We start from the raw sequence: 24057 nt of genomic DNA, 5'->3' as shown, positions 1-24057 counted from the left end.
TGTGAACTTGAAAAGCATTTGGGTTAGTGTCTATTATATTTTTTTGAGAATTTAATTTATATATAAGTGCTTGTTTGTTTAAGCCAATTAAATAGAACTCTTTTACAAATTACTTTTAGCAATACCATCTGAACGTAGAAAAAACCCCACACATCTATAACACATGTATAAATAAGACACACATTACATACAGACAGATACAGAGACCTTACAGTTTTTGTTCTAAAATTTTCCTGCAACTAGATTTTTGGACAAGGGTGCTTCTACAGCAGTTTGTATTTTTAAAAAACCACCTCCCCTGTCCCTTTTTCTTCTTCAGTCTTAGGAATTGTAGATGGTCTAGATAAAAGTTCCTGCAGGGGCTTCGGGCTTTCCTGGTGGCGCAGTGGTTGAGAGTCCGCCTGCCGATGCAGGGGACATGGGTTCGTGCCCCAGTCCGGCAAGATCCCACATGCCGCAGAGCGGCTGGGCCCGTGAGCCATGGCTGCTGAGACTGCGCGTCCAGAGCCTGTGCTCCGCAATGGGAGAGGCCACAGCAGTGAGAGGCCTGCGTACCGCAAAAAAAAAAAAAAAGTTCCTGGAGAGGTTGAGATAAATAGGGAGATAAATTGGCGATAGATGTAAAGGAGTGGGTGGAATTTGACCTGCCTCTAGAGCTGCATTTATAATTTTGCAAAGATTTGTAAGATGTAACTTAAATGACATTATATGATGGATAGTTGATCCATCCACCCAATATCTTAGATTTGCTTCTTTACATCAGGGAGATTTCTAACTAAGATGTAAATCAAATGATTTTTATGTTCTGCTCAGGCAATTTTGTTGGTTCCCTTTAGCATGTCCTATTAATATTGCTTGAGGGGCAGATTTACATGCCTTCTGTTTTACAATACTAGGTAGAGAAAAAATTTCCCAGTGAGATACAATGTCCATGTCCATAATATAATCAGGTAAAAGAAATGCAATTATTTTATATAAAGCCTGTTCAAATATACCAGTTCTCCTATAAACTTTTTACCTTAATTCCATCAACTCTTACATTCCTAACTATAGCTTCCATTAGGATTTCATGAATAGGTTTTCATTTTATAGTATTGGGTGGGGAAGGTGTTTCCAGCCAGACATAATATCTATTCCCATAAAACATTCAAATAAAGTTGACATAACTTCTTAACATAAAGCCTATTTAAACATTCCAATTTTCATAATTCTATCAACACTTACATTTCTATATTCTTCCACTCTAATTGTAGCCAGAGTCAGAGCTCCACCAGTGGGTTTTGATGTCACATTTTGTGGGGTTCCCATATCAAGGAGTCCTGGAAACCCCTCTTTTCTACCCCTTGACCATTTTACTTACTCTTGTGCAAAAGGCTTTGGGTCCCCAGTGAGGGGTCAAGCCAAGGGATCCTGGCCCTTTTGTCCATCTTTAATTTGATTAACTGGCCTAACTGTTGCTGGTCAGGTTTCTCATTGTAATCTCTGCCTTCTAGCTTTCCAGATTTCTCCAGACTGGGGTAAATAGACCTGACTTGTTTAGGTTCCTTTAATATTGAGGAACCAACAGGGGATCACTTTGACCCATCCAGCCTTTGGTAGTGCTGTGGTGAAAACTTTGTTTTAATCCCATTACTGTCCATTTTATTCATCCCAATTCAATTATTTATATTGCCTTTTTTATGTATCCATCCATTAATCTCAGGAGGTGATCTATTCATAAAAAATTTTGAGGATCCTCCATGGGTTTAAGTAAATTTTTTTTCTTTCTCTTAAGTACTAGACAACTGTACCTCCAGTGTCCTGATTTTTTACAATATCTGCAAATGTCTGAAAGTAAATAGATTTTCTCTTTTCTGTTTCTTTCTAAAAGTTTTAGAGATCTATTTTTTACCACTAAGTCTATGATCCATTTTGATTTATATTTTATATAAGGTATGAGGATTAGGTCAAAGTTCTTTTTTTTTTTTTTTTTTTGCCTACGGACATCCAATCACTTCCGTACCACTTATTGAAAATGCTATCCTCCTTCCATGGTAGTGCTTTTGCTCTTTTGTCAAAAACCAGTTCGGTGTAATTATGTGGATCTGTTTCTGGGTTCTTTATTCTATTGCACTGATGTGTGTGTATATTCTCCACCAATATCACACTGTTTTAATCACTGTCACTACATAATAAGTCTTGAAATAAGGGAGAGAGTTCTTCCCATTTTACTCTTTTTAAAAATCATCTTAGCTATTCTAGTTCCTTTGCCTTTCCATATAAGGTTTAGAATAATCATGTCCCTAGCTACATAAAATATTTGCTTGGAATTTGATAGAAATTGTCTTAAACCTGTATAGAAATCTGTGGAAAACTAACATCTTTACTATGTTGAGTCTTCCAATTCATGAACACAATATGGTTCTATATTTATATCTTTGAATTCTTTCATCAGCATTTTATAGTTTTCAGCTTATAGGTCCTGTACATGCTTAGACCCAAACGTTTCATTTTTTTTGGAGTGACCAAAAATGCCATTGTATTTTTAATTTTAGTGTCCATGTGTTCATTGTTAGTATGTACAATTACAATTGGCTTTTACATGTTTATTGTATCCTGCAATGTTGCTGAACTCACTTAACAGGTCTAGTAGTTTTTAATAGATTCCTTGGGATTTTCTACACAGACAATCATGTCATCTACAAATAGGGGTAGTTTTATTTTTTTCTTTATGATCTGTATGGTTTAAGACTTTTTTCAGAGCAGTTTTAGATTCACAGCAAAATTGAGGAAGGTGCAGAGATTTCTCATATACCCACTGCCCGTAACACATGCAAAGTCTACCCCATTATCAACATCCCTCACCACAGGGTACATTTGCTACAACTGATGAACCTACGTTGACGCATCATAATCACCCAAAAGTCCATAGTTTACCTTAGCATTCACTCTTGGTGTTATATATTCTATGGGTTTGGACAAGTGTGTAATGATACATATCCATTATTATAGTATTATGTATCTTCACTGTCCTAAAAATCCTCTGTGCTATGCCTATTCAGCCTTTCACCCTGTAACCCCTGGTAACTATTGATTTTTTTTTTTTTTTTTACTGTTTCCTTAGTTTTGTTATTTACAGAATATTGTACAGTTGGAATCACACAGTATGTAGCCTTTACAGATTGGCTTCTTTCACTTAATAATATGCATTTAAGGTTCCTCCATGTCTTTTCATGGCTTGATAGCTCATTTCTTTTTAGAGCTGAATAACAGCCCATTGTCTGGATGGACCACAGATTATTTATTCATTCACCTACTGAAGGACATCTTGGTTGCCTCCAAATTTTCACAATTATGAATAAAGCTGCTATAATCATCTGTGTGTAGGTTTTTGTGTGAGCATACATTTTTAACTCTTTGGGTAAATACCAAAGAGTGCAGTTGCTGGATTGTATGGTAAAAGTATATTTAGTTATGTAAGAAACAACTGCCTTTCAAAGTGGCTGTACTAGTGTTCATTCCCACCAGAGTGAGTGAGAGTTCCTGTTGCTCCACATCCTCACCAGCTCTTGGTGTTGTTCGTGTTCTGGATTTTAGCCATTCTGCTAGATAGGTAGTGGTATCTCATTGTTGTTTTAATTAGCATTACCCTGATGACAGAAGATATGGGGCATATTTTCATATGTTTAATTGGTAACTGAATATCTTCCTTGGTGAGGTGTCAGTTGTTTGGCCCATTTAAAGAAATTGAGTTGTTTTCTTATTGTTGAGTTTTAAGAGTTCTTTGTATATTTTGGATAACAGTCCTTTATCAGATGCGTCTTTTGAAAATATTTTCTCCTAGTCTGTGACTTGTCTTTTCATTCCCTTGACATTGTCTTGCACAGTGCAGAAGTTTTTAATTTTAATGAAGTCCAGCTTATCAATTATTTTTTCCATGGATTGTGCCTTTGATGTTGTATCTAAAAAGTCATCACCATACCCATGGTCATCTAGATTTTCTCCTATGTTAACTTCTAGGAGTTTTATAGTTCTGTGTTTTATATTTGTGTCTATGATCCATTTGGAGTTAACTTTTGTGAAGGGCGTAAGGTCTGTGTCTAGAATTCATTTTTTTGCATGTGGATGCCCAGTTGTTCCAGCACATTTTTTGCCCCATTATATTGCCTTTATTCCTTTGTCAAAGATCGTTTGACTATATTTGTGTGGGTATCTTTCTGGGCTCTCTATTCTGTTCCAATGATCTACAGGCATACCTGTAGATTTATTGCACTTAGCTTTACTGTGCTTCCCAGATATTGAATTTTTTACAAATTGAAGGTTTGTGGCACCCCTGTGTTGAGAAAGTCTATTTGCACAATTTTCCCAACAGCATTTGCTCACCTCATGTCTCTATGTTTCATTTTGTTTATTCTCACAATATGTCAAACTTTTTTATCGTTATTATATTTGTTATGGTGATCTGTGATTAGTGATATTTGATGTTACTGCTATGACTCACTGAAGGCTCAGATGATGGTTAGCATTTTTTAGCAATAAAGTATTTTTAAATTAAGGTATATACATTTTAAGGCATAATGTTATTATACACTTAATTGACTACAGTATAGTGTAAACACAACTTTTGTATGCACTGAGAAATGAAAAAATTCATGTGATTCACTTTATTGTGATATTCACTTTATTACAGTGGTCTAAAACTGAACCCTCAATATCTCTGAGGTATGCCTATATTTACCTATTTACCACACTCTCCTGATTACTGTAGCTTATAGTAAATCTTGAAGTTTAGTAGTGTCAGTCCTCTGACTTATTCTTTTCCTTCAGTACTGTGTTGGCTCTTCCTGGTCTTTTACCTCTCTTTAGAATCACTTTGTCGATATCCACAAAATAACTTGCTGAAATTTTGATTGGGGTTGCAATGAATCCATAGATGAATTTGGGAAGAACTGGCATCTTGGCAGTATTGTCTTCCTATCGGTGAATGTGGACTATCTCTCCACTTATTTAGTTCTTTAAAAAAAAATTTCATTCATCAGAGTTTTGCAGTTTCCCCCATACGGATCTTGTACATATTTTGTTAGGTTTATACCTAAGTGTTTCACTTTTTTGGGTATTATGTTCTGTATGGTTTTTATCTCTTTTTCTTGCTGTATTGCATTGAGTAGAACTTCCAGCACTATTTGAATAAAAGCAGTCAGAGCAGACATCCTAGCTTTCTCCTGATCTTAGGAGGAAAGCATTTAGTCTTTTTATCACTAAGGATATCTTTGCTGTAGGGTTTTTTGGTTTTGTAGATGCTGTTTATAAAGTTGAGGAAACTCCTCTTTATTCCTCATTTTTTGACAGTTTTTATCATGAATGAATACTGAATGTTTGTCAAGTGCATGTTCTGCATCAACTGATATTATCATGTGATTTTTTGTCTTTCAGCCTATTAACATGGTGGATTACATTATTAATTTTCAAATAGTGAACTAGCCTTGTAGCCCTGAAATAAACCCTGCTTTGTCATGATGTATAATTCTTTTTATATTTTGCTGTATTCTATTTGCTAATATTTTGTTAAGAATTTTTGCATCTATATTCATAAGGGTTATTAGTCTTTATTATTATTTTTACTATCTTAGCATTGTTTTGGTATCAGAATAATATCAGCTTCATAAAACTAAATGGTAAATGTTTTTTCTTTTTCTATTTTCTGAAAAATATTGGGTTTAATGAATTATTCTTTCAATATCTGTATAATTCGTTTTAAAATTATGAATTCATTTCCTTAATAGATTTTGGACTATTCTAATTCTATATTTCATATTGAGTGAATTGTGGTAGTTTGTGCTTTTTGAGAATCTGGTCCATTTATTCTAAGCTATTAAATTTATTTGTGTAGATTATTGATTTGAGATATTTGTTCCTTTCTAATATAAACATTTAGTGTTATAAAATTTCCCCTCAAAACTGTATTTGTATGTCCCACAGATTTTGATATGTTGTCTTTTAATTTTCATTCAATTCGAGTATTTTTTATATTCCTTGAGACTTCCTCTTTAACTCATGTTTTCAAATGTGTTGTTTAGTTTCCAAGTGGTTGGAGGTTTTCCTGTTATCTTTTTGTTATTGGTATCTAGTTTGACTCCAATGTGGCTAGAGACGACACTTTGTATAGTTTTAATTTTTTTATTTGCTGTAGTTTGTTTTATTGCCCAGGATGTGGTCTATCTCAGTATATGTTCTATGGGTCCTTGAGAAAAGTGCATATTCTGCTGTTGGTTGTGGAGTATTCTATAAATGTCAATTTGAGCTTGTGGGTTTATGGTGTTTTTGAGTTCTTTTATATCCTTGCTGATTTCCTGTTTAGTTGTTCTATCAATTACTGAGAGAAGGGTATTGAAATCTTCAACTATAACTGTGGACTTATTTCTTTTTATAGTTCTACCAGTTTTTGTTTCACATATTTTGTTGCTCTGTTTTTGGTACATATGAATTTAGGATTGCTATGTCTTCTTGGAGAATTGATCTTTTAAAATTATGTAATGTCCCTCTATGTCCCTGGTAATTTCATTTGCTTCAGTTAGCTTCTTCTGACACTACTCTGGCAGGTGAAATGCATGTGTCACCTCATTACTGCTAGAAGTGTTTCTTGTTTTCTGCTCAGCCTCTGTTGACTTCCAAAAAGAGAAGGAGCTCCTTATCACTGCTAGGCATGGATGAGAATTCAGCCTCCCAACTAGCATCATCTGATACCACCTGGCTGGTAGAGATTGGAGGGCTTCCTATTGCTCTCCCATGTGATACCAGAGGGTGGGGTCTCATTATTGCTGGACAGTGGTGAAAGTCCTGATGTTCCACTAGGCTTCCTGTGACAACACTTTAGTGTTGGAGGGCACTCCTTACATCCTGGTGATGGTGGAAGTCTAGACTCCCCTGTTAGCCTTTGCTGGCATGAGTGGGGAGTGGAATCACAGTTTTTTCCCTGTGGTATTTAGTTGAAGTAGAGCAGCTTTTGTCTAAAAATTTGTCTTGCTAGACTGCCCTGTTCATGATCCTTTAGCTAAAGAGAGTAGGCTTTTGCTAGGGTTTTTTTTTTTAATGAATTTTTTTAAACTTATTTATTTGGCTGCTAGGGCTTTTAAAATTTGTATCCATTTGTGTTTCTTAGTTGCCAGTTTCTTTAGCTACAAGTCTGGGATGTATAAGGCAAAAGGAAAACATAGAGAACTCACCACTGTGTTGTTTCTTAGGTCCTGAGGTCCCTAGTCAGTCTACCTTCTTTTCTCACCTTTCAGAGTCTTCCTATGTTTGTTTTGTACATAGTGACCAGAACTTTTCATTGTTCATAGTGAGAAAAATAAGGAAAAGTATGTCTACTCTATATTCTAAGAAGTAGAAGTCTCTTACTGACAATTTTGACTGAACGCCTACCTCTCTATACTGTATAAGCATTCTCATTTTAAAGACAGAGTTTGAAATGAGCTCCATTAACTTTATTACTTGAGTAGAAAATGACCTCTTTACACATGTGATTGGATGTAAAAGATGTGAATCATCTTAATTGCAATCAAGTTTAACCTGGTTTCTTTGGAAAGATTCTACTGGGTCAGTGATGCATAGTCATAGACAAGTGCCCCCACCCCATGCTTATATAACATCTTCTGACCTAATGATAATATAACAAATTCAGCCAATATGTAAGAGATGCACAATATAAACGGGTTTTTCAGGCAATGAGTTTCAGGAGGAAATAAAAGAAAGACAAAAAATATTTTATTCGTGAAACTTCTAATACTGACAACAACAGCCGCCAGGAAAGTTACGGTGCCACGTAACAAAATTCTCTAGCTTATTCATCTGGGCAACATAAAAGTTCTAGTAGTTTTTAGGATACCATTTAAAAATACATATATTTAATGTCATTATATAAATTTGGACTAATTTTAATCACAGAAAAATGTCTTTATTCAATAATTAAAAGCAACCCTGAGCACAAGACACAAATTAAAAGTCCTAGACCATTTCCATAATTTTTTTTTCTTTTAAAAATACCTTTCTAACTCTATAATTGTTTTTATAGTAGCAGAGTACAAAGTTTTAAGAAACACATTTGGGAAAATACTTGAAACTGAAAAAAATCTGTTTTTAAAATTTGAAAGAGCATGTACTACTTTCTTACAAGAAAAGATAGCTTGATTCTTCACAGATATCTAATGACTTTGTAGCAAGGCACAAAACTGAAAAAGCTCTGATAAATGAATTGTTGTTTGATTTGATTCTGAGTCTCAACTGTTAACTTGAACTGCGTCTGTACATTCAATCTTGTGCTTTGAAATGCCAGTGTGTCCCTAATAGAAGGAAGAGAGGAAGGAAGGAGAAAAGGAAAGAATGAAGAAAGGAGAGAAGGAAGGAAGGGAGGAAAGGAGGGAGAAAAAGAAGATTAAAATATTTCAAATAAATCAGCAGTTGTGGGAAAAGGTCACTAATTTTCGTTCATATACCTGACTTGTGAAACAGGTGAAATAAATTTAAAAGACTGTACAATTATTTTTGCCTTCTCAGCTTTCATTTCCATTCATCTGGTAATAGCAGCCCAGTTTTACTTTGGAGGTGGATGCTCCCTCATGGGTCAAGTGGTGAGCCCATTACCCAAACTGGGTCAATAAGTTACTTATAATGCAGAATGTTAAAAACTTTAATAAGATACAATAGAGCAACAATATTTGTTTTCACCTAAAATTTTATCCATTAGCCTCAGTCAACTAAAATATAAAGTCTAAAATCATCTTAAATAAAACCCATCTGAACCTCTAGACTGAGTGATGCCCAATGGCCTTTCAGAATATTTACCAGTATTTACCTAAAAATGCCCAGGTTTCCATAGGTGACTATGATTCCAACTTCATATTGATTCCAATATCCATAAGGATGTTCACTGCTTGAGAAATGTCTTTCTCCTTGAAAAAATTCAACCAGAGTGCTGAAGACAAATGTCCTCTGAAAAAAATTAAGGTAACTGCTCTGCCTTAAATGGCACAGGCTGGAATTCCACAGACAAACCACTGTCATAACTCTCCACTGGATAATCTAAACAGGTAGGCTGTTAATGAGACTTGTGTAGAATTTGCACTATGTTGCAGGGGAATGTTTGTGGTCTGTGTAGACTATTTTATAACGTTTCTCAAAAAAAAAAAACTTCTAAGAAATCATATTCACTGTAGGTATTACTTGAAGGTACCAGAAGGCATCAGCCTTTGGTTAGAGGGAAATATTTCTGTTGAAAGAGAGCAAGGAATAGAAAAATATGCAACTTCTAATGGATTAAAGGCACATTCTACAGTTTATATTAAAAACTAGATTACCACAGTTGAAAATCAGAACCAGAGTGTACATTAGAGTTGAAAATTCTGGAAATTTTCATGGTTTTATTTTATTTTAGAACTATGTTGACTGGATATGGAGATGTAAAATGTTGGGTTGAGAGAAAATATACTCAGTTATTGGGTAAATAATTCCACATGAGGTATTTTCTATGATGAATTAATGCCACTACAGCCTGGGGATTTAAAGCAATATGCAACATTTAGAGAAATGTGCCTTTAAGTGGAAAAACCTAACACACAGAAACCCATAAAAATGATGGTTCATAACCCACCTGTGCTTTCATTGTTCTGTACCACATATTGGCAATTATTCTCCACATCAAGCAGAGTAATCACCTTACCCTCTGTCAGACGCAGCCTCTTTTGGGTCATCAAGGCAAACATTTTCATCTGAAATGTCACTTCAGAGTAAAACACGTGATTTGTGACATCTCTCAATACAAATATATTTCTAAACAACTATACACTTTCCTATATAAGAGGAATAGAAAAAAATACATTTTCTATAGATCATCAGCATAAGGTATGAAATGAGATACAGTTTCAGGAAAATTGTATTTTTTGAAAGATTCCAACCCTCATTAGTAGATGATAAGGAACAGAATCTGAACTCAGGTCCCTGGAAACTTGTTCTGCCTTGACACACTGCCCCTTCAAAATAATATATAAATCAATACAGAAGTAAAATCAGAAAAATACTTAACTACTAAATTTTTTAAATTAACAAAGGTTTTAAAAAAATCCCATATTCTGCAAACAAAAAGATAATGACTATTAACAGTTTTATGGTATATTTTTACCTGATTTATTTTTCTATCCTAGCTTTTAAAAAATCATAGTTGTACTAATGTAGCATCATGTAATTTTAGATCCTACTTTCCCATTGAACATTATGATAATCACACACCATAGTTTCAAAACTTTTGTAAATATGCCTGGGTGATGTTGCCTTCAATTGAATGGTCCATAGTTTAGAAAATGGTTTCTATTTTTGGTCTAATTTTGGAGTGAAGTCTTCCAGACTTAAATATTTTGCACTGATGCCTGAACACAAAATCATTTTGACTTGCACCTCTTGGGACTTTGGGAGAGCAGTGCTCATTCTAGTTAAACTAAGGCTTTCTCAAGAATCTTAAGAAGAAAACCTCGATGGCAAAGTGTGAACAAGCAAAAGAACGGCCAATAATGGGAAAAGAACTATTCATATGATGTTGCAATTCTCAGAGCCAAGGAATAAATCTTGGATATTTTGGGATTGGTTTGTCCAAATATCAGATTTGAGAAAATCTTCAGGTTCACATTTTTCCTGGATTAGCCTGTCTTTGACTCTTTATCCTTATATAGAAATGGCTGGACTGGTCACATTTTAAAGACAAATGGAGAGAAGATTTTTCAGGCCAAATCAAATTTTATGTTTCTGTTTCTCCCAAATTATTTTCAGATGCAAGAAAAAGCAAACCACACAGAAGAACTGCACACTGCAATGAAGTTGGAATGCAAGTCTTCATCAGAAGGGAGGGAACAACCTTTGGATAATACAACCACAAAATATGTGAACCGCAAACAAGTATAAACACACAGGTAGACACAACACACACATGCATGCACACACACACGTACACACACTCTGACACAGGTCTGCCCTTTTCCCAGGAATTTTCATCAATGTAGTTTTTTTTTAGAGAAGATTATTAACATCCCAGTAAAAGTATATAAAAATTTCATGTCTCTTTCCATATTTAAATGCTTGGCTTTACAAATATTGTGACTATTCTAAAACATAAATCCTAAAAATATAAAAAATAAAAAACTTGGAAGTAAGTTTTTTTTAATGATCATGCCATACATAGTCAATTAAAGTTGAAAATAAATTAATATGCCTCAAATCTTCCTCTAGGATCCAGTCCCCTAAACTTTCCTTAAAATATAGGAGTTTCTAGCATAAATTACCTTTTTCCCCTCTATCACATGGGTTCATTTGTGTAGACGGCAGAAAATTTCTACCAAATTAAGCAAAGATAGGGATAAAGATACCTATCAGATTGTCCTTTTCTTGAGTGCAAACAATTAAGTCAAAGATAGGCAATTAAAGCATAGTAGCCTAATATCAAATTGCACTCTCTCTGCCAGTTGCCATAAATTTAAAAAAATATCTAGTTATGCAAAACTTATAGATTTTTAACAATATTTTGACTTTTCGATTTTCTCAGATAATTTACATTTTCACTGGGCTATGCAATTTCTTTTTATTTTTTTAAATTAATTAATTTATTTTTGGCTGTGTTGGGTCTTCGTTTCTGTGCGAGGGCTTTCTCTAGTTGCGGCAAGCGGGGGCCACTCTTCATCACGGTGCACGGGCCTCTCACTATCACGGCCTCTCTTGTGGAGCACAGGCTCCAGATGCGCAGGCTCAGCAGTTGTGACTCACGGGCCCAGTTGCTCCACGGCATGTGGGATCCTCCCAGACCAGGGCTCGAACCTGTGTCCCCTGCATTGGCAGGCAGATTCTCAACCATTGCGCCACCAGGGAAGCCCCATGCAATTTCTTTTAGATACCTTTATCGTAAAATGAGAAACTCAATATGAATTCCAAATCCCTTGGGGAACTAGTAATGTCATATATCTTGAATTATTTGTAGTTTCAAAGACCTTGTGCAATAAGATTATATGATTGGCGCCATTCATTTCTTTCTTATTCCTTCATTGCCTTATATGTGTCAGGTACTGGGTTTGGTTTCAGGGATTTCTACATGCATACCATAGCACATATCCGTGAAGGGCTTTTATTTGTCTAGAGGAAGCAAATAATTTAAAAAATGATTAGGCACTTTTATTTTTGAAAATATGGTAGGTTAGTTGTCCAGAAAAACTCTTCTAGAAAATAATACCCATAAATACTGAATAACTTTTTTAATGGTATATTTTTGTATTACTTGTCTGAGCTCATGAGAAAGTCAAGATGTTGATAGGCAGATGTCAAAAAGGTGTGAATACAGAAAAGTAGACAAGTTCCAAAATCATTGTTTACCACGAGGGCACCTGCCATACCTGGTGGCTCACAGCTGCATGGGCAGAGCAGATACAAAACCTGGAGTCTGTGCAAGGGGAGATATAAGAGCAAAGAGGTAGTTTAAAACCAAAAGCTTCCAAAACGTGCCACATGAATAGATGAACTAGGAAAGAATATCCTCACAAGGAGACTGAAGACATACAAGCAACTATGAGTGAACGTTGCCAGAAAAATCCAACTCAAAATGTTGTAGATTTTGGAAAGACACATACAGACTATGAAATGAATAACAGCCACATGTTTTAAGAAGTAAGAAAATATCAAGTTTATGAAGAAGGACAAGAGATATTTTTAAAAGGCACCAGGAAGTTAAAGAATCTGAAAATAAAGGTGTCACTGAGAATACAGGATGGGGCCAAAGAGATTAAACATCTGAAAGATAATTAAGCAAAACAGAAGACAGCGAATGTAACTGAAGGTTCAGATGCAGAGAGAGAGAGAGAGAGAGAGAGAGAGAGAGAGAGAATGGGAACAAGGAAATATTCACAGATTTAATTATTTAGGATTTTCTAGTATTATTGATATATAACAATCTTTAGCTCCAGGAAATCCAATAAATATCAAGCAACTTAAAAAAAATAGCACACCTAGACACATTGCAATGAAACAGAATAACATCAAAGACAAAAACATCTTAAAATACAGACAAGATAAAATAACTTCATAAAAATAAAGTGAAGCAGACTTCTTATAGCAACACTGTAAACCAGAATAATATCTTCTAAGCTTGAAAGAAAAGAAATGTCAACCTAGAACTTTATGCACAGTAAAACTATCCTTTAAGAATGAGAATAAGATAAAGACATTTTTTGTATTCTCAGGAAAAACCACTTAAAATATTGAATACTGGAATTTGAGACATAGTCCAAATTATCAAAATAATCTCTTACTTTTTCTGCTTTATAATTTACAACATACTCACATTTATTTTCTCATTTAAAACATATTAATGTGGTTGTTTTCTGTTGCCCCAAATAAGAAGTTATGTTTTTTCAAAGTTGGAAAAACAAGTTTTACGAATTAACTGTTTGAATTGACAAAATGACAGAAATAATATGTAATCAATCCAGCTGACTTGGAAAACATTGAAGAGTATGTACAGGGGAAGAAATCAAAATCATCTAACAGAGCATTCCTCAAAGATAACCACTGTTAATATTTTGTTCCAAAATCTTCCATGCACATGTGTTTTTATAGTGTAATTTTTCCCTTGAAAATAGATCCTAAGCATATTACTATGCTTTTTTTCTATTACAATTTTTTAAATGGATAGATAGCTTTTCATCATATGAATGTTGTTTAATCATTAAATCACTTACTACTTAGCTACTGTGATAACTTGGATTATTGTACAGTAAATATTTACTTTCCTCCTCTCCTACTGTAAATAAATTTTTAACTTTGTTGATATGGAGCTTGGCCATGGAACTTATTTTGGCCAATGGAAGTTAATGTATTTTATGCAAACGGAGTTGTTAATTGTGCTTGACCAAATTAGTTTGGCTCTAATGCTTTGATGACTCACTACAGGCAGCTGCTGTCCTTCCAGCTTGGACCCCAAGTAAGCACATATGGGAACAAATCAGAACCCAAATTGGACCGTGGATCCAAGTACCACAAATGCAGAGTTGCCCATTCGAGGCTAGACTAAATCAGCCAATCTCAACTTATCTGCAGATACATGAGCATTAAATAAATGCCTGCTGTTGCAGATCACTGAGTTTGGAGATGTTTTTTACATGCATTATTGTGAGCTGATGAATACAACTAGAATTGGACATTGAGGTTGTTTTCCAGTTTTGTTAGTATGAATAGTGCTTCATTGAACAAGTCACTATAGATTTTTAAAAAGTATCATTATTCTCTTTTCACAGAGGAGGAATCTGAGGCTTGGTTTAAGTTTGTCACCCAACGGTACACAGCTATTAAGCGGCAAAAGCATAATTTGAATCTGGGTCTGTCGAATGTCAAAGACCATGTTCTTTATAAGATGCTACATTGTCACTGAAATATGTTTACTATTTTGGGTAAATATATATTAAAATAAGTCTTGTGTTTCATAATAGTATAGAACAGCTGTGACTGGCAATGTAAGTATTAACTGCTTTTTGTCTCATTTTCACTTGAAATTAAACATTGCTCTGAATTCTTATTACACGAAACACTAAAGCTTCTATATGTATCGTTTAAAGCAAACTTAGCTTGATACAATGTTTTTTCTTAAAGCAGACATTAAATAACACCATAATTTGTAATGGAAATTGTAGGTTCAATACAAGAATGAGTTGCCTTGCTAAAACTTTCATTTCTTGGTGCCCTTCTTTAAATACCCATCTTTTTCATAACATCATTGTAGGTTTATTCAGGCTTTCACAAACATATACAGTGAGATAATACAGGCGACGTTTGCTTGTAAAAGACAAAACTGCTCTGTATGTTTCACTTAGTTAACTTGGCTTCTCTTTTTCTGACTGAACACAATCAATCAAAATAGTATGTGCAGAGTCAGGTAAAGTAGCACTTTAATATTTAGTAATTTTCATTAGGAGTCAATAATGTACACATTATTCACATAGGATGGGGTCATAACAGAGTAATATACACCTTGGGTACAGGCAGACATACAAATTAGTAGCTGCCAAAAGAACCTCTATATTCCACTTACGTTTGATAAATTAAACATGTTTGATGTTGAAATGGTCCATTTAGAACTAAGGGTATGTCTAGTCAAGAGAATGCCATTCATTTCTTTATGTTCTTCATATATCTAACTTGACATCACATAGCTCAAAAAAATAAAATTAAATTAGAATAATTTCAATAAGCCAAAAAGCATTATCTTCATGAGCCCTCTATACAGGAGATACAGATCTTTCTGATTTTGAGGTCCATAGATATTATTGTCAAAGAGAGGGATTATGGCACTAGGTATCACTTTACAAATATAATCATTCTGTGTATGGTCCTTACTTTACCTGGCTCTGCACATACTATTTTGATTGATTGTGTTCAGTCAGAAAAACAGAAGCCAAGTTAACTAAGTGAAACACACAGATTAGTTCTGTCTTTTACAAGCAAAGTTTGCCTGCAATAAAAGCTAACAGATCACTTCCAAAATTTAATATACATTTAAGTGCACAGACCATATTTTTGAGCATGTACACAATGATCATGTCACAAAATGGAATGGAATGTGAAGTGATAGAGGTGAAAACAAAATCCTGGAAGCTAAAGGAAGAGAGTCATTGTCTAGTCAGATCCTTCAGAGAAATTTAATCATATCTTTTTAGTTGTCTTAAAGGAGAAGTACAGAGACTGGGCTGGGGCAGTAGTGGAAATGATGCAGAATAAAGGTATGATGAAAGGAAATAAGCTTAGTTTAGGTAGCATCCAGAATTCTGACAGAGTTATGAGAGTTAGTTAATATAGGAAAGGTAGACAGTGTGTCCAGGGTAGATGACCATCTACCTATCTATCTATCTATCTGCTACCGAGATGAAAGTGCATCTTTCCATATAATGCTTAAAATATTATAATAATGAAGGTTTATGCATTCAGGCATAAGAATTTTTGAAATTTATTATTTTTTTTCCAGAGCAAGGTTGGGCTCATGCCTCACGCATGCCAGTGCTATGACAGGGTGTTAACTGGCATCAATGAAACAGGGCATCGGTATCCTAGCCTTCTGGCTCCTTACATGAACATTCTCCATTAAAGAGTTTAATTAAAGAACATCTCCTGCCATATTAATTTCATTTGCTGTAAGGTATTAGGGACATGTGGGGCAGTGTGGGGTTTGCAGACATATCCAACCCTCCCTGAGAAAGTTCAGGCTGAAGGGTGTAGGCTTGGGTCATGACCAACTATTTCTCAGGCTCTAGGAACTGCTTAAAAACCAGAGTTTACTCACTGAGCATCCAAGACCATGGATGTCTGTGGAATTTCCCTTCGCCCCAGGGATTCTCAGACTTCTTGGCGCACAAATTGTTCATCCACGTAATGATGTCATAATGAATATATTGATGAAGCCCTGTCAGCTGATGCTCACAAAGACAGAGCAAAGCCACAGCCCTGTCAAAGGCTTCCCTGCATTCCCAGAATCATTTTGGGGATAGTCTCTACTAGCCAGATGTGAACTTAATCCACCATAGTAAGCTAACTTTGGGATGACTTTACTGTCACATTGCTGACCATAATTATTTCCTGCTGTAGGAATACTACTCTTACTGCATGTGAATTTTTCTTTAATTTTCCTGTATTGGGTACCATGCTAGGTTATGAAATAGTATTTTTCAAAGTATAAAATCTATAAGACCTACTAATTAGCACCCCCAAATTCCTGCTCTACTATCATTTACCTAGAGAGAGACTTCTTTTTCAGTGTTTATAAAACGGCATTTAAGGTCTCAGTTATAGACCAAAGAAGCTGACTCCCATGGACAATCTAATTTAGCTAAAAACCACATGACCAACCACATCCAACTTCATTTTGCACATAAATGGAGGGGCAAAAAGGGTCCACTCTAAGCAACACTAAGCACACAGTACTCACGTTTAAAGTTTTCCCATCCTATTTGAAGACCTCTACACTTCTTCCTTACTCAACAATCAAGTGGTATGAGGGTGTATAACACACATGGGTTTCCTCTTCAGAAGTTTTGATGGCTCAACAATAAATTTTTTTATCCCGTCAAGAAATTTAACTATGGTAAAACACTTTTTTTTTTTTTTTTTTTGCGGTACGCGGGCCTCTCTCTGTTGTGGCCTCTCCCACTGTGGAGCACAGGCTCCAGATGCGCAGGCTCAGCGGCCATGGTTCACGGGCCCAGCCGCTCCGCGGCATGTGGGATCTTCCCGGACCGGGGCACGAACCCGTGTCCCCTGCATCAGCAGGCGGACTCTCAACCACTGCGCCACCAGGGAAGCCCGGTAAAACACCTTTTGACACTTTAGAGTTCTACCAAAAAAAACCATTCAAATTTCACTTGAGGGAAGGAATTTGGTGCATCCCGTCATTACAAATCTAGGTCAAAGGGGAATGTGATGCTGTCTACATTTCTGATGGCCAGTGGCGAAATAAGCCACTTCAGGCTGAAACTGAATTCTTCTCTGCTGTCTCTTACTCCAAAACAGTGGCTCACACACTTCTCTTCTCAGTGACACATTTATGCAAGAACATTTATGTGCTCAGTATACTCTCCTGGGCATATGTGGATTTTCATATGATCCACAAACTCTCTTTTGTCAAGTGCTTCAATGATTTAGAATCTCCACAGTTGTTAATGGTCTCTCACTAGCAGTCTCTCTTACTTGGTGGTCAGAGGCTGCTGGTGATGCGTAATTTTGGAGCAGCTTCCTGCAACTCTATTCTCTCCTGCAAAGCACATCAGAGTGCAAGCAAATGAGAGAGACACTACCACAAGACTAGACTATAAAGCATTCTAACTGATATTATAAAGATTAACTCAGTCACACACTCAGTACTCTAAGACTTATTCACACCAAACCATTTTATGACAATTGATCCATTCAACTCAGAGCCAGAACAGGAATTTGGAAAGTGCTGCACTGAAAGAGGACATCAACCTATTCTCGGGCAGCATGTGGACTCTAAGGATGGTCGTGTTGGGCTTGCAGTTGGAATTCTAGTTGCTAAAATTTCAGGCACTGTTGTGAAAATATCGGTCTCACTGCCACCTCCACTTAATCTTTACAGAAAAATCTGTGTGGGATGGAGAAGGAGAAGTCAGGAGATACAGGAGATAATAGAAGTCCACTCAGATCTGATAATGGCGTAAAACAACTACAACCACAAAGACTGAGGGCAATTGGAACAGTGATTCAGCTTAAAGTGAAAAGTACCACATATGGCTTCTAAGCCAGTTCCTCTTAAGCCTGAGCATCAAAAATGCTGGTGGGAAGTTGAGAAGGACCTGTTGGTTGCAGAAATAAATGGGTCATTAACCAGGAAGGTAAGAAATGATTGATGGTCCCTGCAGACTTACAGGCTTTGGGGCTCCTGAGATTCTTTTGGCTAAACATAATTTTGGCTTGTAATAGTTTGCTTGTGAGCTTTTTGTCTTGAACATGAAGAATGGTGAAGGTTGGAGGAAGAGGGAAAGGACTATGGGCAAAAAGAGAGAGGGAGAAACAGACTGAAAGAGAGGAAACAGAGGGAAAAGGAACTTGGAGGTAGGGTGGGAGGATGAAGAGTTACCATACATAATAAACATTTTCTAAGTTATTGAATTACAGTCTTATATATAGTATTCATGACATCTTCTGAAATAGATGTTTTGTTATAGATGAGGAAACTCAGATGGAAGAACCATCTTGCCCAAAGCCACCAAGCTTCTAAGCTGGAACACAAACCCTGGTTTCTCTGCTGCCAGAGCCCTGTGTTCTTAACAAGTAGGTCCCCAGGTGTTCAGGTTCCTGGGCCTTTGGGAGAATCTTCCTCTGTTTGAGGATGGAGTGGGTGTTGGTGGGTGAGGGAGACCCTTTGGCTCTGGAGAGTTCAGGGGTGAGACCCCATAACAAGAAAGCTGGGAACTGACTACAGGCTGCTTTGGGAAGGAAGGGGAGAGATGATGGTGTTTCATAGTCTTTTTCATTTCCTTCCAGGTCCTCCTGAAAGTTCACTAAGATCAGTAACAAGACAGGGATTCAGGAGAACACTATGTAGGAAAAAAAATTGCTTTTGGCTGTAGTTTTCCTTTTGTCATGACTCTTTGGAATCAAAGTGTTTTAATGTGGGAACGCAAGGATACAGAGTTCTCATGGTTTGGGAATTGTTGATTTAACTGATCAGTCTCATTTTTCAGGCACTTTGAATGGTTTGGTCAACATAAATGTGTTCATTTGCATTCAGACTAAAGTTGGCTTGTAGTAACAGCAAAACTTGTGAAGCCCAAGTAGGGGCAACTCTTTGAAGACATCTTAAGTAGCAAATTTTACTTCTCTCTCTTTCTCCTTCTCTCTCTGTCTCTTCTCCCCATCAAGCCCTCTCTCTCTGTCTCTCCCTCTCTCGTTCTCCCTCTTTCTTTTCAAAGTATGAGAACTCTGTATCCTCCTTTCTTTCTCATTCTCTCTCTCTCTCACTCCTCTTACTCTCTCTCAATAATTTCAGCTCTAAAAATTCATTACCTGTGTGTCTCTTGAGTAAATCAGTACCACTGTGGAATTAAATGATGCAGGTTGGACCTTGCAAGCTAGAGTTCACCCTTGAACAAATCAGGGGTTAGAGACCCCACCCTCTGTGCAGTTGAAAATCTCCATGTGACTTACAACCAGCCTTACATACATGTGATTCTCTTATCCAGGAATTCAACCAACAGCAGATCGTGTAGTACTGTAGTAATATTTACTATTCAAAAAAATCTGCATATAGGTGTACTCATGAAGTTCAAACCTGTGTTATTCAAGGGTCAACTATACGTTTTACTCTGTTTCGGACTCCTGTTAAAAAAGTCTGATTGAAGAATATAAATGAACTGGACCTCACTTCCAGTCATTTAATCACGTTAAGTATGAAGACATCTTTCCACACCTTCATGACACCACAGAGTAGATTCTCAAAGAAAACATTACTCTGAGCAGCCACAGCAAAACTTCCGGCTACCACTGTACAATCCTTGAGATCTTGAAGTACATACAATGGGTTTAATAATCTTAGCAATGGAACCTTTGAAGGAATGAATAGATGGTATTTTAACTAATTGCTGAAACATCACATATAAAGTCCACTTTTATCCCATTCTTAGCTACTGATAAATACTCCAGTAAATACTGTGGTATCCATCATATTCCTGATATAGACACTGAATAGATGCACCCACTTGCTTCCATTCTTAGATAAATAAGATAATTTAAACCTGTGCTCCTCAAATCTTAATGCCCATAGAAGTCATCAAGCAATCTTGTTCAAATACAGATTTTGATCCAGTTGTCCAGTGGCCTGAGATTATGCATTTGTAGCAAGCTCTCCGAAGGTGTTGCTGTCGCTCTGGGGCCCATACTTTAAGCAATGAGGCTCTAGAGGATGGCTAATGTATGCTGCAGAGGTCACCCCCGGAACACATTCACATGGATTTTAATGGCATGCTCCTTCATGGGGGCCTTGTCCTAACATATGAAACAGATGTTAACAGTCTTTTATTTGGTTTGAATTTTATAAATTCAATATAGTGCCAGACAACCCAAATTTATTGAAGAGACTAGTCAAGGGTGCAAACCCAACTGGTTATCATAGCCACACATATTATTTTGTACATTTTCTGGAGTCTATTTGAGGCACCTAACTACACATAACCTTTTTAAAACAATGTGCACAGTAGCTCTTATCCCACTTGATTGAGAACACACTGGAACTGGCAATCTGAAGATGTCATAACCTCATCTTAATAGCAAACTTTTCAAGACTCAATTCAAACAAACAAACAAACAAATGAGAAAAGCCTTTTCCTGTCTCTAAATCCACAAGTCTGATAAGCAGCCAGGGCTATTTCTGGGTGTAATCTTCATAAAACCCACATCCCAAGATGCTTTCATGAAGCCATCCAAATAATTGAAACCATTATCCTCCTTCTATTGTTGTGTTACTTAATATATACAGAGAAATACAGAGTCATGAACATATGCACCACCATGCACACACACATACATGTGCATACACATATACCTGCACAGTGCCTAGAGGTATTTGTTATACAAACATCTCAATATCATCACTTTTATTTATCTTGGATTCAGGCACACAACATTTTTCAGACTTTTCAATAATATGCTGATAGTGAATTAGGCTTTTATATGATCTGTGGATTATGTTCTTCCAGGAACTGCCAATTTTGCTCTAATATTGATTCCAATATGCTGAGAGAAAGATATTCCAACTAGAATATGCTGAGGGGATGAATGTGGCTTCTATGCAGGACATATTTCAGCTTTTCCCAAATAGCATTCTTGTAGAGATTAGAGGATAATCTGGTAGCTGGACCAGCCAATTAAAACAGTAATTGAAATGGTTGAAAATGTTTTCCTTGGCAAAATTTGGTTATTTTGCTTCATTTTGGGTTTCCTTGAATAACAGAAAAATAAGATCAATCATAAGGCTCCTAATTTATTTTCTTGGTTATCTTTTCTCATCAAACAAAAAAAGAACTGCTGTGAAGCTTAAATGAAAAACTAAAATCTGTGGTATGGGATGGTATGAAAACAGGCATGAGAAAACATAAAATGATTCTTAAGCTAACACAAATCAATCTCCTCTCAGTATTGAATATGTGGGAATTTCTGTTTTGGATGGTAAGGGTAAGATGAGAAGCAAGACTCAAGAGGAAATAAAAATACAGAAAAGCATTCTTGTAAAATGCAAGTTCAATTTCCCCCAGATTAATAGGTACTTCAAAATTAAGATTTGTAATTTTAAGATAGCTTGGATGAAGAACTAAAAAATTAATTTATGTGCCATAATTCTTTTCCAGTGGAGTTAGTTGAATGCTATCAAATGTTTAATAATCATCTTTGGGATGAGAGAGTATCTGATTTTTAGCATTTGCCAACGTCTGTGGTGTAAACACTTTCACTGTGGCTAATTTCAATCTACCAGCCTGACGTTTCTGAACATAGAGTTAGGAAGACACATGCACAATCAACTTTTGCAGGCCACTATGAGCTGCTCCAGCACATCACTGACCAAAGCCATAATTCTACCAAAGGAGACAGATATGAAAATGCTATCGATATTGACATCAAGTAAAAATATGGATAGAGGAAATGTGTAGTCAAAGATCATCATCTGGGCTTCCCTGGTGGCACAGTGGTTGAGAGTCTGACTGCCGATGCAGGGGACACGGGTTCATGTCCCAGTCCGGGAGGATCCCACATGCCACAGAGCGGCTGGGCCCGTGAACCATGGCCGCTGAGCCTGCGCGTCCAGAGCCTGTGCTCCACAACGGGAGAGGCCACAACAGTGAGAGGCTCACGTACTGCAAAAAAAGAAAAGATCATCATCTCACAGATTAATTCATCTAAGTTTTGCTGGGTGAAATGATAAAAGTTGAGAAATCCCAAATCACAGAACTGATGTTAAAAGAAAAACACCTGTCTATGTCAATCCATGCTTCTTTCCTTTAAAACACTTCTTACAAGCGCAAATGCTCTATGAACCTACTCTAAAGAAGTCTGAAATTAGTCACTTTACCCATTTTAGCATCCCCTTAGAATTAAGACAATTTCAAAATACCGTATAATAGTGAGTCTAACCCTACACATTAGAATCGTGTGGGGAGCTTCCATAAAGTACTAATTCCTTGGTCCGAAGCAGCACAAACTACATTAGAAATCTTTGTGTGGGGTTTGGCATTGATAATTTTGAAAATGTCCCCAAGTATTTAATTTGCAACCAGTGTTGAAAACAACTACATTATATATTTATTTGTCTAGATTTTCATTGAGAGTGCTCTGAAGTATGGCTATGTTTTATCCTCTTAAATTATGAACTTTGGATATATATAACATTTCTTTTTTTCTCTGTGCCTTCTCTCATCTCCATAGTACTAGCAAAATTATGTCAATAATAAAAAAAAACACTTTTGAGTAAGTTTTCAATGGGCTAGAACTAGATATATTCTATGGATTATAAATTTGATGAACATTTATTCATATTCTCTTATTTTTAGATTTCAAAATAAGCTCAGAAATTTTTGAGATGGATTACATTCACCAGCCACATGTACTAATCAGTAATGGTTTTCAATTATTCCAGGCAACACATGCAAAACAAATCACCATTTTACTATATGGAAACTAATTATAAATTTGATTTATTCAATGACTAACTTATGGGATTTATCTACATATATGCTATGAATATTCTGCAAAGCAAAGAATAGATATTTTCTCCTTTAAAAAATATAAAAACATATTAACAACATAGGCAAGGTTTTAATTTTTTCTTGGAAGGACAATCTATTTGATGTTATACCATCATTTTATGTAATTAATTGATTTGAACAAGTTTCACTCTGAGAAAAGAATATTAGACTATTCAAAAATGATCATTGCCTATTTTCCAAATACACAGTCATCATCATTAGTGGCTTCATTGATCAAACCTCTATCTATGAATCTTGGAAAGCTGCATGGTGTGTGTAGAAATCTATGCCACCCCAGTCATTGCAGCAGAGCCAAGAACAGCAAGAAATACAAAAACAGCAGCTGTGGTTCTTTGCATGTGTGGTACCATTTAGGCTAATGCCCAGGATATCATATCGTTTGCCCAAAGGGTGCAGCTGCACCAGCTGGCAGACCATTGAAGGTGGCAAAAACACAGAAGGCAGAAACTGGCACCGATTCTTACCGCTCCCCACACTCACTCAGTCCCTACAGCACTCCTGTGGGCAATGTTCACAGAGAACCAGGCCATCATTTGGGCAAAACATGTAATATAATTCAGTCAGGGAGCAGGTGTCATCACTTGACTCTGTCACTGGTAGGTCATCTGTGTAGGTACGTCTGAAATGAAGCATATTAGTTCACTATTGCTACGTAACTAACCAACCCCAATCATTTATTATTGCTTCCCCCTCTGTAGGTGGGATGGGGTTCAGATAATCTACGTTAGGCTTGGCTGGA

Source organism: Mesoplodon bidens (assembly GCF_964165515.1).
Source record: "Mesoplodon bidens genome assembly, chromosome: 12".
Taxonomy (NCBI): Eukaryota; Metazoa; Chordata; class Mammalia; order Artiodactyla; family Ziphiidae; genus Mesoplodon; species Mesoplodon bidens.
The sequence above is the reverse complement of the archived record's forward strand: the minus strand, read 5'-3'. Positions refer to the sequence as shown.